The 16,388-nt window shown below is 47.1% G+C and overlaps 1 long non-coding RNA gene, 1 other non-coding gene and 2 pseudogenes across 2 annotated transcripts in view; 1 reads left to right on the top strand and 3 right to left on the bottom strand.

The window, feature by feature from the left end:
* Positions 1-1,960, top strand: part of LOC141139261 (uncharacterized) — a 54,227-nt gene extending 52,267 nt beyond the window's left edge. Inside the window, exon 4 of the long non-coding RNA XR_012243743.1 lies at positions 1,490-1,960. This is a non-coding gene — a long non-coding RNA (uncharacterized lncRNA). The remainder of the gene's footprint in view (positions 1-1,489) is intronic.
* An 816-nt stretch (positions 1,961-2,776) lies between these two features.
* LOC141141859 (U2 spliceosomal RNA) lies at positions 2,777-2,947 on the bottom strand (annotated as a pseudogene).
* A 6,122-nt stretch (positions 2,948-9,069) lies between these two features.
* On the bottom strand, positions 9,070-9,260 carry LOC141141754 (U2 spliceosomal RNA). The gene has a single exon (XR_012244203.1). It is a non-coding gene; the product is annotated as a U2 spliceosomal RNA (small nuclear RNA).
* Positions 9,261-10,174: 914 nt separating this feature from the next.
* LOC141141832 (U2 spliceosomal RNA) lies at positions 10,175-10,389 on the bottom strand (annotated as a pseudogene).
* Positions 10,390-16,388: the final 5,999 nt, after the last annotated feature.

The following is a 16,388-nucleotide window of genomic DNA, read 5'->3' as shown; positions in this document are numbered from 1 at the left end:
GAGCTCTTTCCACACCACACTCTTGAATACAGATAACATCAGAACTTATTCCACTCAAAAAATCAAAAACTGCCGCCCTCCTCCAATTAGAACATATACTTCTAACATTCAACGAGCTAATCGTGAAAGCCATCACGATAAAAATTAAGTTCAATACAGCCATAACACAACATTACAGATAATGCGTATCCTCATCCGCACCCCTGCTTGCCACATTGGCATAGGTCAACCTTTTCCGCCCAAACGGAGAACTGGCGGACTCAGAACCTGAGCCCCCATCAATAGGAGAAGCAATACCTTCCCCCCCTCCTCCTGCCCCATCTTCCCGCGCTCTTTTGGCCGCGGAAAGAGCAGACTCAGCTGTTGAAATTATCAGTCTCTGACCACATGCTAAACTCTCATCACTGTCCATATCTTCATCACCTTCCTCTCCGTCCTCTTCTTCACTACTATCTGACAGCCCACTTATCAAATCTGAAAGTCCCCCAGGGCTGGCCAGTATCACGCTTCCTTGTTCCATCCCAAGCATGCCACCATCTTGACCCGACGAAGATCCCTGCACCTCCTCCTCTACTTCCTGGTGATCTGCCTCTACACAAACATCCATCTGGAAACCTTCACCCACGGCAGCGGCAAGGCTCCCAGAGTCGGTACCAACACCAGCCACCGTATCAACCATAGCACCGTCAGTCCCAACACTTCTGATCACTGCCTCACCCTGCTCCGTAGGCGCAACATCATTGGCACCAGAGCCCGGGGGTGCAGCAGACCGGGCCGCATCAGCGTGTCCCGTACTACTACCTTCCCCAGGTACCTCTGTACAAGGCCTCTGCTGCCTCGCTCGTCTTGCTGCATATTTCTTCATGTTTTCATGAAAGGTTGCTTCACTTTTGGCAGAAAGATAGTCCTCGCACTGTCTCGCAAGGTGACCAACCCTTTTACAGATGTCACATACCTTCTTCTGTGTACAATCCCTGGAAAAATGGTCCGGGCTCCTGCAAAATCTGCATTTAATCCCCTGGTCACAGTCAGCACTTGTATGTCCATACACACTGCAGTTCCTACAGTAAACAGGTTGACCTGGATAGAAAAGAAAACCCCTCTCCCCACCAATAGTAAACACAGCGGGGGGCCTCCTCACCCCACCGACACATTCTGAATCCTTGCGAAATCTTCCGTAAAAACGATACTTCCCAGTCCATATGTCAAATTTATTTAGCACTTTATCACCACCCCGTAGCTTATCACAGTAATTGTTCAGAAAGGCTTTCACTAGGCTCACATCCGCAAACGGGTTGTACATATGTACAACAATGGCCTTTTCTTCCTGCATAAACAGCGGGATAACCTCCATCTTACGCAATAAATCATTGTCCACATTCCTAATCTTCTCATAGATGTTCCAACAAATCTCGGAAGAAACAAAAGTAACATCATATAAGCTTTGTTTTGGAAAATCTTGCAAACAAATAATATCTCTCACCCGTAGGTTCAGGAAATCCATCAAGACCTCCACCACAATCGTCCTCAGATCGACCTCGTCTTTGAACTCCGGCTTCACCTGGAACCGTAATGAATCCCGCATTCCTGGGGACGCCATTTTAGCACCTCCTGGTGCTACGCCTCTTCCACCGACAAGGGAACCCCCGAAGGGGCCCCAAACGCTGACCCACAACCGCCTTAAGAAGGGCGATCGCTCCTCGTTGTCTGGGGACTAGGCCTCGGGCCAATAGCAGCAAGGGGGGGCCCTCCGAAAAGGGACGCTCCCCCCAAGGCCGACCTCCGGGTACCCCAGACACCTCTTGACTAAGTCACACACAGTAAAACTGCACTGGATCTTAGCCAAAAGGCCGAGAAGCGATAACCCAATTATTCTCTTTTCCGAGCGAGCGGCGGCCTGGCACAAACGAGGAGCTCGCTGAGAGATGCCCGTCTAGCCTTCCCCCGGTCTAGGCTGGCCGCAGCCACAGGCACAGCAACTTTTCACACCTACCCGGGCTTGAGGCCTAATCCCTCCACACAGCTGCCTAACACCTCCTTAACACACCTGCAGCCCATTCTGACCTTCATACTGCCAATTAGGCAGCCTTGAGCACTAATTGCACACAGCCAGGTGCTCCTCGTTGATGGCTAACGAGGGAAATCATTTGCATGGACCCGCCTCCTGGTAAGATGAACGAGGAAGACGAGACGGGGACCCACTAGAGGGAGACACAGGCTGCGAAAACGAGGGAGTGAGGGAAGGAATGCATGCCTGGACTGACTTTGAGCTCCTGGACTGACTTTGAGCTAGCTGCAACAAGGGACAGCAGAGATGGAGCAAAGTCAGGCCTGTTGAAATGGCCTGGCCTGGCCTGGCCTGGGCCTGCCTGCTGCTGCCTTTCGAAACTGACCCTGGCAGTGAAGGCTTTGTTTTGGGCCTTGGGAGAAAGATTGATGAAACATTAGCTAGCTGTCTTGTCGAAATGTGTCTGCTTACTGACTTGCTACTGACTTGCTGACTTGCTAGGTTTGGCTTCTTGCAACTGCCACTTTACCTGCTGCTTCTTCCTGACCCCAAAAATATGGAGCGCAAGGAGGGAGGGGGGAGAGAGAAATAGGCCAAGAAACTGACACGAAGCAAAAACACCAATACACACAGGGGTTAAATGCAAGTTTATTATTGCAAGAATTAACAGCTTGTGGTGAGCCCTCCAAAAAAAAGCAACATTGCCATTGAGCAAGCAAAAGGAAGATTTGTGTTGTTGTTCAATCTGTTTTTTGAAACTGCATAAGAGAGGGGTGCACCGGTCCTGGAGGTACTGCAATACCAGGTCGATGCGTGGAGTGGACAGAGCAAGCTCTTCTTCCATCTCCCTGTTCTAAAAATCCATTTAATATATGGTCCCCAGATAGGGGACGTATCAGATATTAAACTGATAAGAACAGATTTTTTTTTTTTTTTTTTTTTTTTTTTTTTTTTTTTTTTTGCTTTTTTTTCTTTTTTTTTTTTTTTTCTTTTTTTTTTTCTTTTTTCCTCAGAATGAATCGCGTACTCAAGACTCCTTCAAGCAACTCTCCAGAGATCAAGCAGCGTTCCTTTCATCATCTGGACATCATTTTTTCACAAAGGTAAGTAAAAACAGTAAGTAAAAACAACCCTACCCCCCACTAAACTCTTTCCTCCACCTATCATACTTCCAATACACGTTTGCATCCTCCACCCCCATCCACCTTCTATCATACAACAGCACAACATATAATTTGGCCAAACATAAATTCATACAGTCTTTTTCTGAGATGTCATAATTCTTCTTCCAATGCCAACACCTAGCATCCCACAACACTTCTTTAAGGATAGCAAAAAAAATCCAGGCCTTTCGTCGCTGTTTTAACCCTCCTCCCACCAACCCAAAAAAACATGCCAAAAAACTCATATTTTCCACCTCCACCACACCATTCACAAAACACTCCACTCTTCTGCATACTTTTTTAGCAAACTCACATTCCCAAAAAACATGGGCTGCAGTTTCCACTCCTCCACATCCTTCCCTTGGGCACTTATCATTCCTGACCAGATCTCTTGCTTTCAAAAATGACTTCGTAAGCAAACAGCCCTGTAAGGCCATCCAGGAAACCTCTTTTTGTCTGTTGGTTATTCCTTTTATCAAAAAACTCCCCCAACATTTCTCAGCTGAAGCAGATCTTAACCCCATAATATTGGTTACCACCTCCTCCCTCCTCATCCACTTTACAAGATTTACTTTAGATGTTGCACCAACTCCCAACTCACTCAATTTATTTTGCAAAAAGAACTGCTGTAATCGTAAGTATACAGGTGAAGGTACTAGAGCCATGGGTCTTCTGAGGTCTTTTTCACACCACCCCCATTTAAGCAAAGGCCATCCAGCAAGATATCTCATTAATTTAGCAGCATTCCCATTAGCAGAAAAGATCTTAAAATGACTAATCCATAACTGGACCCCAATAAACTTCTGAACATCCGGGAAGTTGTACCCTCCAAGCTTCACTTCCTTCATTACAATGATGCGGGACACCCTCTCCATCCTTGCTCCCCAAAAGAAAACAAAAAGGAGCCTAGTGATCTTCTGAATAATTTTTACACTTGGCGGAAAAATTAAACTGGTATACAAAAGCAGGGGTAATATCACTGCCTTTACAACCAACACCTTCCCAGAGAAGGTCAAACGTCTCAACCTCCAAAAGTCTAGTTTCTGGGATATTCTCCCTACCACCCTTTGAGCATTACACTGATTCAATGTATCCCTCTGATACTGGACCCCCAAGACTTCAATTGTTTCTGTAGATTTTAAGCGAGCCTGTGACGTGCTACAGGTCCCGCTCAACACACACACTTGACTCTTGCTCCAATTGACCTGTAGGCCAGACATGCTCCCGAACAAACTTAGTTGCAGTTCTACTCTTTTCAGATCTATTGAAGAGGAACAAAGGAAGGTAACGTCATCCATGTAGCACATGGATTTCACTCTTGCGCCATCCCCCCCTGGAATAAAAAAACCCCGAAAACTTTTATCCTTCTGGACATGCCGCAAAAGAGGCTCCATAACACAAATAAAAATCACAGGTGACAGGGGGCACCCCTGTCTCACTCCTGAATTCACTCCAAAGGGCTCAGATACTTGACCATTAACCAGCACCTGGCTAGTCATGCCGGCATATAAACCTTTAAGGGCCACCAGGAACTTATCCGGAAAGCCCATCTGCTCCAAGACCCCGAACAGGAAGGGATGAGCCACCCTGTCATAGGCCTTTTCGATATCTATTCCTGCTACGGCCAATGGAAGGTTATTTAACTGGGCATAACTAATCAAATCCCTCAGCAATGCCAAATTCTCTGTGATCCTTCTCCCAGGGACTGCGCATGTCTGCCACTCTCCCACCAGACCTCCTACAACCAAACTAAGTCGACTTGCCAACAGCTTAGAGATTATTTTATAGTCTACATTCAGTAGGGTTATCGGTCGCCAGTTCTTTAAGTCACGCTCCTCTCCTTTTTTGTACAACAAGGTGACCACCCCCTCCTTCATAGATGCCGACAAATTCCCGGTCTCCACACAATATCTTACCACCTCCACCAAATGATCCTTTAATATTGTCCAAAACTTAACATAGAACTCTGCAGGGAGGCCATCTTTCCCCGGAGTTTTGTTTTTTGGCATTCTTTTCAAGTTCCCCTCCACCTCCTCTTCCGTGACAACATTTAACAGGGTTTCAGCTTCTTCACTTCCCAAACTTCCTCTCAGGACCTCACAATACTCCAAAATTTCTGTTTCAGTAGTACCTGATTGTTCTTCATACAGTTTCTCATAGAAGCGCTTCACCTCTTCCACCACTTCCTCCCCACTCACTTCCCCATCTCCTGTGAGCACACTCTTTACCACTTTCTTTGCCCCCAGAGCTTTTTTAAAAAAGAACCTGGAGCATTGCTCTCCCTCCTCCATATCTTGCACTTTAGCACTGAAGATAATTCGTTTTCCTTTTTCCTGTATAAAATGGCTCCTTTCCTCCCGCACCTTCTCCAACTCATCTTCCACTTCCACCCCCATTTTTTTAAACTTTAGTAGCAAGTGCAATCTCTCCACTAAGGCCATTTCTTTCTCTCTCCTTCGCCTTGCTTTCTCCACTCCTATTTTCATAAAGAAATTACTTATCTGTTTTTTGGCCCAATCCCACCACTGTAATATTCCTCCAAAATCTTTTTTCTTTCTCACCAAACGTGCAAAAAAATCCCCAAACCTGTCACACACCTCCTCCTCCTCCAATACCGTGGTATTAAGTTTCCACAACCCTCTCCCAAAAGCAACCCCCTCCTCCAACACAAAAGTACCAGAAACCATTTTATGATCAGAAAATAAAAAAGGCTTAGTACTATAACTCTTCACTTCAACAAACTCAGATAAAAAAAGAAAATCGATTCTCGAGCTGACTGTACCCCGATCAGAAAGGTATGTATGAGAGGTATCACTCCCTTCCCTTTCCACTGCCACATCCTTTAGCCTAAAGTCAGCCACTATTTCATTTAATAGCCTGGATGAAGAATCCAGTCTACCTTCCTCTCCAGCACCCTTTCTGTCACTTATATTTCTAATACAATTAAAATCTCCTGCTATGATCGTCGGAATCCTTCCAGGTAAGTGTAATTTCAAGGTGCTAAGAAATTCATTTCTTTCTCGCTTATCTGCAGGTGCATAACAGTTAAAGAGTCTAAATCTACATCCTGCATATTCTAACATAACCAGTAAGAGTCTTCCTGGCACAATCACCTCTTGTGCCACCATCACAACCTGTGGATTTTTTATAAGCACTCCCACACCTTCACATTTTGTTATACAAGCAGGGGACCACGCACTCCCCCCATGTCTCCATTCACTAGAGTCTGGAACTCTCTCCACACCACACTCTTGTAGGCATAAAATGTCTGTCTTACATTCTGACAGGCTGTCAAACACTGCAGCCCGTCTCCAACCAGATCGCACACTCCTCACATTTATAGAGCAAATGGTTAAAGCCATAAGGAAGAAGAAAAAGATTTTCCCAGCCATAATAAATCTTATTAGAAGGGTCATTCCATACTCTTACTCTCTCCTCCCTGCTTACTTCCCCTCTGCCATCTCTTAGGACCTGGAGAACTGGCGGACTCTAACTCAGAGTCCCCAGATAGGGCAATCTGAAGTGACCCTTCACTCTCAGAACCCCTTTCTTCAATTCTGGCTCTTTTACCAGCCAACTCCTCCCCCTCCACTGTCGGAGATACGAAATGCTGTCCACACTCCAACTCTTCTTCCTCTTCTTCCCCCTCTGTATCATCCATCTCCTCTTCGCTATCCGACAAATCTCCGATCAACCGGGACACACTCCGCCCTGATACCGAGGTTTCAGCCCCACTTGCCACATCAATTCCATCAGAGACATCATCCTGCTGCATAGATTCCTCCTCTTCTCCAGGGACCGCCCTTTCTTCCACACCTAAAGATGGGTCCCCAGTCTCAGGGCAGGCTACTCCAGTCTCCGCTCCAACAGCAGAACCTGAAGCAATACCCACACCATCAACCGGAGCGCCACCATCTCCAGGCACAGCCTCATCAGCCGTGGTTGGTCGAGGTACACCAGACGGGGCCGCATCATCATTTACTTCCGCGGGTCCCCCCCCAGTCCCTCTCCCCACACCACCATCACGCCTCGGCCAATACTTCCCTTTAGCGTCAAGTCTTCGTTGGATCCTTTTGTTTGTCAGTATATCGGAAAAAGTTTCTTTTGCTTCACGATATTTCTCACACTGTCTCGCAAAATGGCCTTCTCTTTTGCAGATATCGCACACTCTAGATTCATCACAGTCACTTGCAGCATGACCGGCCTTATTACAGAAACGACACACCACTCCCTCATCACAATCAGCACTTACATGCCCATATTTGAAGCATTTCCGGCAGTATTTTGGCTGTCCAGGATAGAAAAGGAATCCCCTCTCCCCTCCAATAGTAAAGACAGCCGGGGGTCTCCTCACTCCACCTATAGATCCCTCATCCTTCCTAAAACGCCCAAAAAATCTATACTTTCCCGACCAAATACCAAATTTATTTAATACTTTTTCTCCTCCCCTTAGGTCAACACAATATGCTTTCAAAAAAGCCCACACTAAGGCTGGATCAGCGAAGGGATTATAAAGATGGACCGTAATCACCTTCTCCTCCTGCATGAAAAGAGGTTGAACTTCAATCAGCTCCAAAAGTTCGCTTTTCTTTACCTTAGCTTCTTCGAAGACTCTCCAGCATACCTCGGAAGAGCAAAAGGTAATATCGTAAGTTCCCTGCTGCGGGAAATCCTGCAAACACATTATATCCTTTACCTTGACTTCAAATTCGTCCATCAAAAGATCCACAACGATCGTCCTTAGAGTCACCATCGTCCTAGCATCTGGCCTAACCAGAAATCGCAGCGAATCGCGAAGACCTCGACTCGCCATGGTGAAGCACGCCCACCAATCGCCCTCTCGTCACCTCCAGCAGCGTCTCACCCAATAGCAGCATGGGGTGTACCAATTAAGGAAACACCCCAAGGCCGAGTGAAACTGGTGCCTTCAGTAAAACCCTCCAACCACGACACTAAGATCGCAGCCAAAAGGCCGAGAAGCGATAACCCAATTATTCTCTTTTCCGAGCGAGCGGCGGCCTGGCACAAACGAGGAGCTCGCTGAGAGATGCCCGTCTAGCCTTCCCCCGGTCTAGGCTGGCCGCAGCCACAGGCACAGCAACTTTTCACACCTACCCGGGCTTGAGGCCTAATCCCTCCACACAGCTGCCTAACACCTCCTTAACACACCTGCAGCCCATTCTGACCTTCATACTGCCAATTAGGCAGCCTTGAGCACTAATTGCACACAGCCAGGTGCTCCTCGTTGATGGCTAACGAGGGAAATCATTTGCATGGACCCGCCTCCTGGTAAGATGAACGAGGAAGACGAGACGGGGACCCACTAGAGGGAGACACAGGCTGCGAAAACGAGGGAGTGAGGGAAGGAATGCATGCCTGGACTGACTTTGAGCTCCTGGACTGACTTTGAGCTAGCTGCAACAAGGGACAGCAGAGATGGAGCAAAGTCAGGCCTGTTGAAATGGCCTGGCCTGGCCTGGCCTGGGCCTGCCTGCTGCTGCCTTTCGAAACTGACCCTGGCAGTGAAGGCTTTGTTTTGGGCCTTGGGAGAAAGATTGATGAAACATTAGCTAGCTGTCTTGTCGAAATGTGTCTGCTTACTGACTTGCTACTGACTTGCTGACTTGCTAGGTTTGGCTTCTTGCAACTGCCACTTTACCTGCTGCTTCTTCCTGACCCCAAAAATATGGAGCGCAAGGAGGGAGGGGGGAGAGAGAAATAGGCCAAGAAACTGACACGAAGCAAAAACACCAATACACACAGGGGTTAAATGCAAGTTTATTATTGCAAGAATTAACAGCTTGTGGTGAGCCCTCCAAAAAAAAGCAACATTGCCATTGAGCAAGCAAAAGGAAGATTTGTGTTGTTGTTCAATCTGTTTTTTGAAACTGCATAAGAGAGGGGTGCACCGGTCCTGGAGGTACTGCAATACCAGGTCGATGCGTGGAGTGGACAGAGCAAGCTCTTCTTCCATCTCCCTGTTCTAAAAATCCATTTAATATATGGTCCCCAGATAGGGGACGTATCAGATATTAAACTGATAAGAACAGATACTACACTTGATCTTAGCCAAAAGGCCGAGAAGCGATAACCCAATTATTCTCTTTTCCGAGCGAGCGGCGGCCTGGCACAAACGAGGAGCTCGCTGAGAGATGCCCGTCTAGCCTTCCCCCGGTCTAGGCTGGCCGCAGCCACAGGCACAGCAACTTTTCACACCTACCCGGGCTTGAGGCCTAATCCCTCCACACAGCTGCCTAACACCTCCTTAACACACCTGCAGCCCATTCTGACCTTCATACTGCCAATTAGGCAGCCTTGAGCACTAATTGCACACAGCCAGGTGCTCCTCGTTGATGGCTAACGAGGGAAATCATTTGCATGGACCCGCCTCCTGGTAAGATGAACGAGGAAGACGAGACGGGGACCCACTAGAGGGAGACACAGGCTGCGAAAACGAGGGAGTGAGGGAAGGAATGCATGCCTGGACTGACTTTGAGCTCCTGGACTGACTTTGAGCTAGCTGCAACAAGGGACAGCAGAGATGGAGCAAAGTCAGGCCTGTTGAAATGGCCTGGCCTGGCCTGGCCTGGGCCTGCCTGCTGCTGCCTTTCGAAACTGACCCTGGCAGTGAAGGCTTTGTTTTGGGCCTTGGGAGAAAGATTGATGAAACATTAGCTAGCTGTCTTGTCGAAATGTGTCTGCTTACTGACTTGCTACTGACTTGCTGACTTGCTAGGTTTGGCTTCTTGCAACTGCCACTTTACCTGCTGCTTCTTCCTGACCCCAAAAATATGGAGCGCAAGGAGGGAGGGGGGAGAGAGAAATAGGCCAAGAAACTGACACGAAGCAAAAACACCAATACACACAGGGGTTAAATGCAAGTTTATTATTGCAAGAATTAACAGCTTGTGGTGAGCCCTCCAAAAAAAAGCAACATTGCCATTGAGCAAGCAAAAGGAAGATTTGTGTTGTTGTTCAATCTGTTTTTTGAAACTGCATAAGAGAGGGGTGCACCGGTCCTGGAGGTACTGCAATACCAGGTCGATGCGTGGAGTGGACAGAGCAAGCTCTTCTTCCATCTCCCTGTTCTAAAAATCCATTTAATATATGGTCCCCAGATAGGGGACGTATCAGATATTAAACTGATAAGAACAGATTTTTTTTTTCCACTCAGGTTGAATCACATAAACTCAGCTTAACTCATACACTCGAGGCTATACTGAGCAGTGTTCCGTTCATCATATGTGGCATAAAAAGTCAAAAGGATAAAATCATTATACTGTAAAAACCATAAAAAGTATTTACACACTAGCCTTCACCCACCCGCCACCTGGAAACATTCCAAAAACCATCAGCCTCATCCGTCCCCATACTCCTTCTTTCCACAGCCAACACGTAAAACATCTTCGCTTTCACCCAATCCACACAGTCACTTTCAGCCAATACCATTTTCTTTTTCACCAACGCACACCTTGTTTCCCACATCACTTCTCTCACCACAGCGGACATAACAAACATTTTGCGTTGTTTCTTTTTACCACCTCCCACCACTCCAAGAACACCCCTCTCAAAAGACACACCATCAATCCCAACCACCCTTTCCACAAAACCACATAGTAACCTCCAAAACCTTTTTGCAAAAAAACACTCCCAAAAAAGGTGCCTCACGGTTTCAATCCCAGCACATCCTTCCCTGGGGCACACCTCCCTCCTCACCAAGTCTCTGGATTTTAAAAAGGACATCGTAGCCAGACAGTTATGTAGAGACAACCATACCACCTCCCTCTGCTTATTCGTAATTCCCTTAAATAACATATTCCTCCACACCATCTCCGCTTTATTAAGATTTAATCCGAAAATATTGGTCGGTAGTTCATCTTTCCTCAGCCATGCCCATAAAGTTTCTTTCTTACGAGCCCCTTCCCCCAACTCCTGCAAATTATTTCTCTGAAAGAAGGTAGTCATTTTCAAATAGTACACGGGAGAGATCAAAGACATCGGCCTCGTAAGGTCCCTTCCGCACCACCCCCACTTTAACAAAGGCCATCCTATCAGATAGCGCATTAGTGCAGATGTTTTACCGCCTGTCAAAAACGTCCTCAGATGAACCAACCACCACTGAACATCCAAAAAAAGAACTAAATTAGGAAAGTTATAACCTCCCTGCTGTACTCTTTTCATCACCACCTCCCTGGCAACCCTTTCCATTTTGGAGCCCCAAAAAAATACGAAAAGCATCCTCGTAATCTTCTGTACCCACCTTTTATTTGGAGGGAAGATTACGGAAAAATACGTCAACAGAGGGAGGATTACTGCTTTGACAACCAGGGTCTTACCAGAAAAGGAAAGCCTCCTGGTCTTCCACAGACTCAACTTTTTTCCCACCTTTTCCACCCCTTTAGCCGTATTCACCTGATTTGTCAGATTTCTCTGAAAATGCACTCCCAACACCTCCATCTCCTGCACACTCTTTAATTTATTTTTAGATACGTCACATGTACCACTTAATACACAGATACTACTTTTCCCCCAATTCACACGTAATCCAGATACCGCACCGAAAATCCCAAGTTGCAACTCTGCTCTAGACGCATCCCTCGAAGAGCTACAAAGGAAATTAACATCGTCCATATAACAGAGCGTTTTAACAGGCTCATTTCCGCACCCTGGTATGAACATACCCTTAAAGCATTTATCATTCCACACGTGCCTCAACAAGGGTTCCATTACGCAAATGAAGGCAACAGGTGAAAGAGGGCACCCCTGCCTCACCCCAGACATCACATTAACTTCATTTGATAATTCCCCGTTAATAAGGATTCGACTACTGATCCCAATATATAAACACTCCACCACTTTAACAAAATCCTCAGGAATCCCCATCTGCCTCAATACTGTAAAAAGGAACTTATGTGCTACCCGATCATATGCCTTCTCAAGATCGATACTCGCGACAGCTAACGGTAAGTTGTTACATTGGGCATAGAATACGAGATCCCTTAGGAGGATTAAATTGTCGGAAATCCTCCGTCCGGGCACAGCACAAACCTGCCATTCTCCAATGAGGCTATCCACCACCCTCCTCATCCTGTCAGCTAGCACTTTGGCAAAGATCTTATAGTCACAATTAAGCAGTGAAATAGGTCGCCAATTCTTAATATCCCGCTGATCACCTTTCTTCTTGTACAGAAGAGTAATAATTCCTTTCTTCATTGAAGGAGACACCCTCTTCTCCCTCATGCAGGTCCTGATTACTTCACACACATCATCCTTCAGTATTGGCCAAAATTCCGCGTAGAACTCCATTGGCAATCCATCTTCTCCAGGGGTCTTATTCTTTTTCATCCTCCTTACCACATTCTCCACCTCTTCTTCCTCCACCTGATCCAGAAGCATCTCTGCATCTTCTCTCTTCAAATTACCTCGCACCACTTCACAATACTCCTGCATTTCTTCTTCTGTTGCGCCCTCACCACCTCCATACAGGTCAGCATAAAAGGACCTAATAGATTCCACCATTCTCTCTCCTCTTACCTCTTCTTCACCTTCCAACACTGACAAAAACATCTTCTTCGGCCCAAAGGATTTCTTGAAGAAATATGCAGAGCATTGCTCATCCTCCTCCATCTCTTGCACCTTTGCTCTGAACACGATAGCCTTTCCACGCTCCTTAAGTATGGCACTCCGGGCATCACGCACTTCCCTCAGTTCTTCCTCCACCTCCAAACCCATCCTTTTACACTTAAATAAAAAATGCATTCTCTCCACCAACCTCCTTGCTTCACCACGCTTTTCTCTAGCCCTTCTTATACCCATTTTCTTAAAAAAGTCACTTATCTTGATTTTTGCCCAGTCCCACCACTCCAAGATATCCTTAAACCTCCGTTTCTTAAAGTTAAGCACCTCATAGAATTCTTTAAACTTTATAGCCACCCCCTCCTCTTTTAACACAGAGCAATTCAACTTCCACGTACCCCTTCCACATTTCATTGCACCATCTATCAGAAAAGAACCTGTGAGCATAGCGTGATCTGAAAAGGCAACTAAATCAGTCTGATATCCAGTCACTTTCAATGCAGATGAAACAAAAATAAAATCAATTCTAGATCGTACGGACCCTTTGTCTGAGAAAAAGGTACAAGAAGTATCACTCCCCTCCACCACCCCAGCAGTATCCTGTAAATGGAAATCACTTATTAATTCATTTAAAACCCTAGATGTTATGTCCACACTGTCATCCGCACTAGCACCTTGCCTATCCTCCCTCCTCCTCACACAGTTAAAGTCTCCAACCAGAATGGTTGGGATTCTGCCTGGTAACCATAATTTAAGTGTTTCAAAAAACTTCACCCGTTCCTTTCTTACTGCAGGTGCATAGACATTAATAATCCTCACTCTACACCCCGCCACCTCCAAAATCACAATCTGTAACCTCCCCGGCACCACCACCTCATGAGACACACACTGAACAAGTGAGTTTTTAACCAGAATCCCAACCCCTTCATTCCTAGACTCACATACAGGAGACCACATAGATGCACCATACTTCCATTCATTACACAAAGCTCTTTCACTACCACATTCCTGGACACAGATTACATCAGACCGAACCCCTTCAAAATAATCAAAGACAGCCGCCCTCCTCCACCCTGAACATATGCTCCTCACATTAACAGAACTCACTGTTAATGCCATCATGAAAAACAAAAAGATTTGTACAGCCATAACAAAAGACTTATAAGTGATGCATCTCCTCTCCCATCCCTTTACTTGTAACACTAGCATATGTCAGTCTCTTCCTCCCAAAGGGAGAACTGGCGGACTCAGACCCTGAGCCCCCATTATCCGGAAAGAGAAGACCTTCCACCCCAGCCCCTTCCTCCCGCAGTCTTTTGGTAGAGGACTGGGCAGTCTCGTCCATAGAAATTACTAACTGCTGCCCGCATTCAAGGCTTTCATCGCTCTCCATCTCCTCATTCTCATCCTCATCCTCTTCCTCCTCTGCACTGGATGATAAACCACTCATCAATTCAGATAATACACCCGGACTTGTCAAGGCCACACTTCTCTGTTCTTCTTCCAGACCACCCTCCTCTTGCCCTGCCGGAGATCCTTGAACCACTCCCTCTTCAACCTTCTCAGGAACAATCCCGTCTTCACCTGTCACAGTACCAAGGCTCCCAGGGACAGCACTAGCTCCTGCCACCGAAGCACCAGTAGCAGGGTCAGCACCAGCCTCCCTGTTCACTGCCTCACCCTGTTCTGTAGGCACAGCATCATTGGCCTGGTGCTCTGAGGTTGCAGCAGGCTGCTCCGCATCCGCAGAGCCAGTACTACCGCCTTCCCCCGAAGCCCCAGCACGTTGCCTCTGCCGTCTTGCTTGTGTTTTCTTCAATACGTCGTGGAATTCCGACTCCCTCTTTGCCAAGAAATATTCTTCGCATTGACGTGCAAGGTGACCTGGCCTTTTGCAAATATCACACATCTTGGTATATTTACACTCTTTTGACGGATGATCTTCATTGCCACAAAATCTACACCTGATCTTGCGATCACAGTCCCCACTGGCATGTCCATAGATACAACACTTTCTACAATACACCGGCTGCCCTGGGTAGAAAAGGAACCCCCTCTCACCCCCAATGTTGAAGACTGCCGGTGGCCTCTTCACCCCACCAACACAGCCAAGATCAGTCTGAAATTTCCCAAAAAACCTGTATTTTCCTGACCATATGCCGAACTTGTTTAACACCTTATCTCCGCCCCTTAACTCTTCACAGTAGGTCTTCAAAAATGCCCTAACCAAGTTCACATCGGCAAAGGGATTATACATGTGAACTACTATGGCCTTTTCTTCCTGCATGAACAAAGGAATAATATCCATTTTCTGAAATAGTTCGTTATCTGAACTCCTCATCTTCTCGTACACGTTCCAGCACATGTCAACAGAAAGGAGAGTAACATCATACAACCTCTGTTGAGGAAAATCTTGCAGACATACTATGTCTCTTACCCTGAGATCCAGGATGTTCATCAACACGTCCACCACAATCGTCCTGAGGTTGATTTCTCCTTTAAATTCTGGCTTCACTAGGAACCGGATAGAGTCTCGCATCCCTCGAACCGCCATTTTGGTACCCGACAGTACCTCGCCTCTTCCTCCGACAAAAGGGAACCCCCGAAGGGGCCCCAAACGCTGTCACTGACCGCCTTAAGAAGGGCGATCGCTCCTCGTTGTCTGGGGACTAGGCCTCGGGCCAATAGCAGCAAGGGGGGGCCCTCCGAAAAGGGACGCTCCCCCCAAGGCCGACCTCCGGGTACCCCAGACACCTCTTGACTAAGTCGCACACAGTAAAACTGCACTTGATCTTAGCCAAAAGGCCGAGAAGCGATAACCCAATTATTCTCTTTTCCGAGCGAGCGGCGGCCTGGCACAAACGAGGAGCTCGCTGAGAGATGCCCGTCTAGCCTTCCCCCGGTCTAGGCTGGCCGCAGCCACAGGCACAGCAACTTTTCACACCTACCCGGGCTTGAGGCCTAATCCCTCCACACAGCTGCCTAACACCTCCTTAACACACCTGCAGCCCATTCTGACCTTCATACTGCCAATTAGGCAGCCTTGAGCACTAATTGCACACAGCCAGGTGCTCCTCGTTGATGGCTAACGAGGGAAATCATTTGCATGGACCCGCCTCCTGGTAAGATGAACGAGGAAGACGAGACGGGGACCCACTAGAGGGAGACACAGGCTGCGAAAACGAGGGAGTGAGGGAAGGAATGCATGCCTGGACTGACTTTGAGCTCCTGGACTGACTTTGAGCTAGCTGCAACAAGGGACAGCAGAGATGGAGCAAAGTCAGGCCTGTTGAAATGGCCTGGCCTGGCCTGGCCTGGGCCTGCCTGCTGCTGCCTTTCGAAACTGACCCTGGCAGTGAAGGCTTTGTTTTGGGCCTTGGGAGAAAGATTGATGAAACATTAGCTAGCTGTCTTGTCGAAATGTGTCTGCTTACTGACTTGCTACTGACTTGCTGACTTGCTAGGTTTGGCTTCTTGCAACTGCCACTTTACCTGCTGCTTCTTCCTGACCCCAAAAATATGGAGCGCAAGGAGGGAGGGGGGAGAGAGAAATAGGCCAAGAAACTGACACGAAGCAAAAACACCAATACACACAGGGGTTAAATGCAAGTTTATTATTGCAAGAATTAACAGCTTGTGGT

The sequence above is a fragment of the Aquarana catesbeiana genome, linkage group LG04 (assembly GCF_042186555.1).
Source record: "Aquarana catesbeiana isolate 2022-GZ linkage group LG04, ASM4218655v1, whole genome shotgun sequence".
Lineage (NCBI taxonomy): Eukaryota > Metazoa > Chordata > Amphibia > Anura > Ranidae > Aquarana > Aquarana catesbeiana.
The sequence above is the reverse complement of the archived record's forward strand: the minus strand, read 5'-3'. Positions and strand labels throughout refer to the sequence as shown.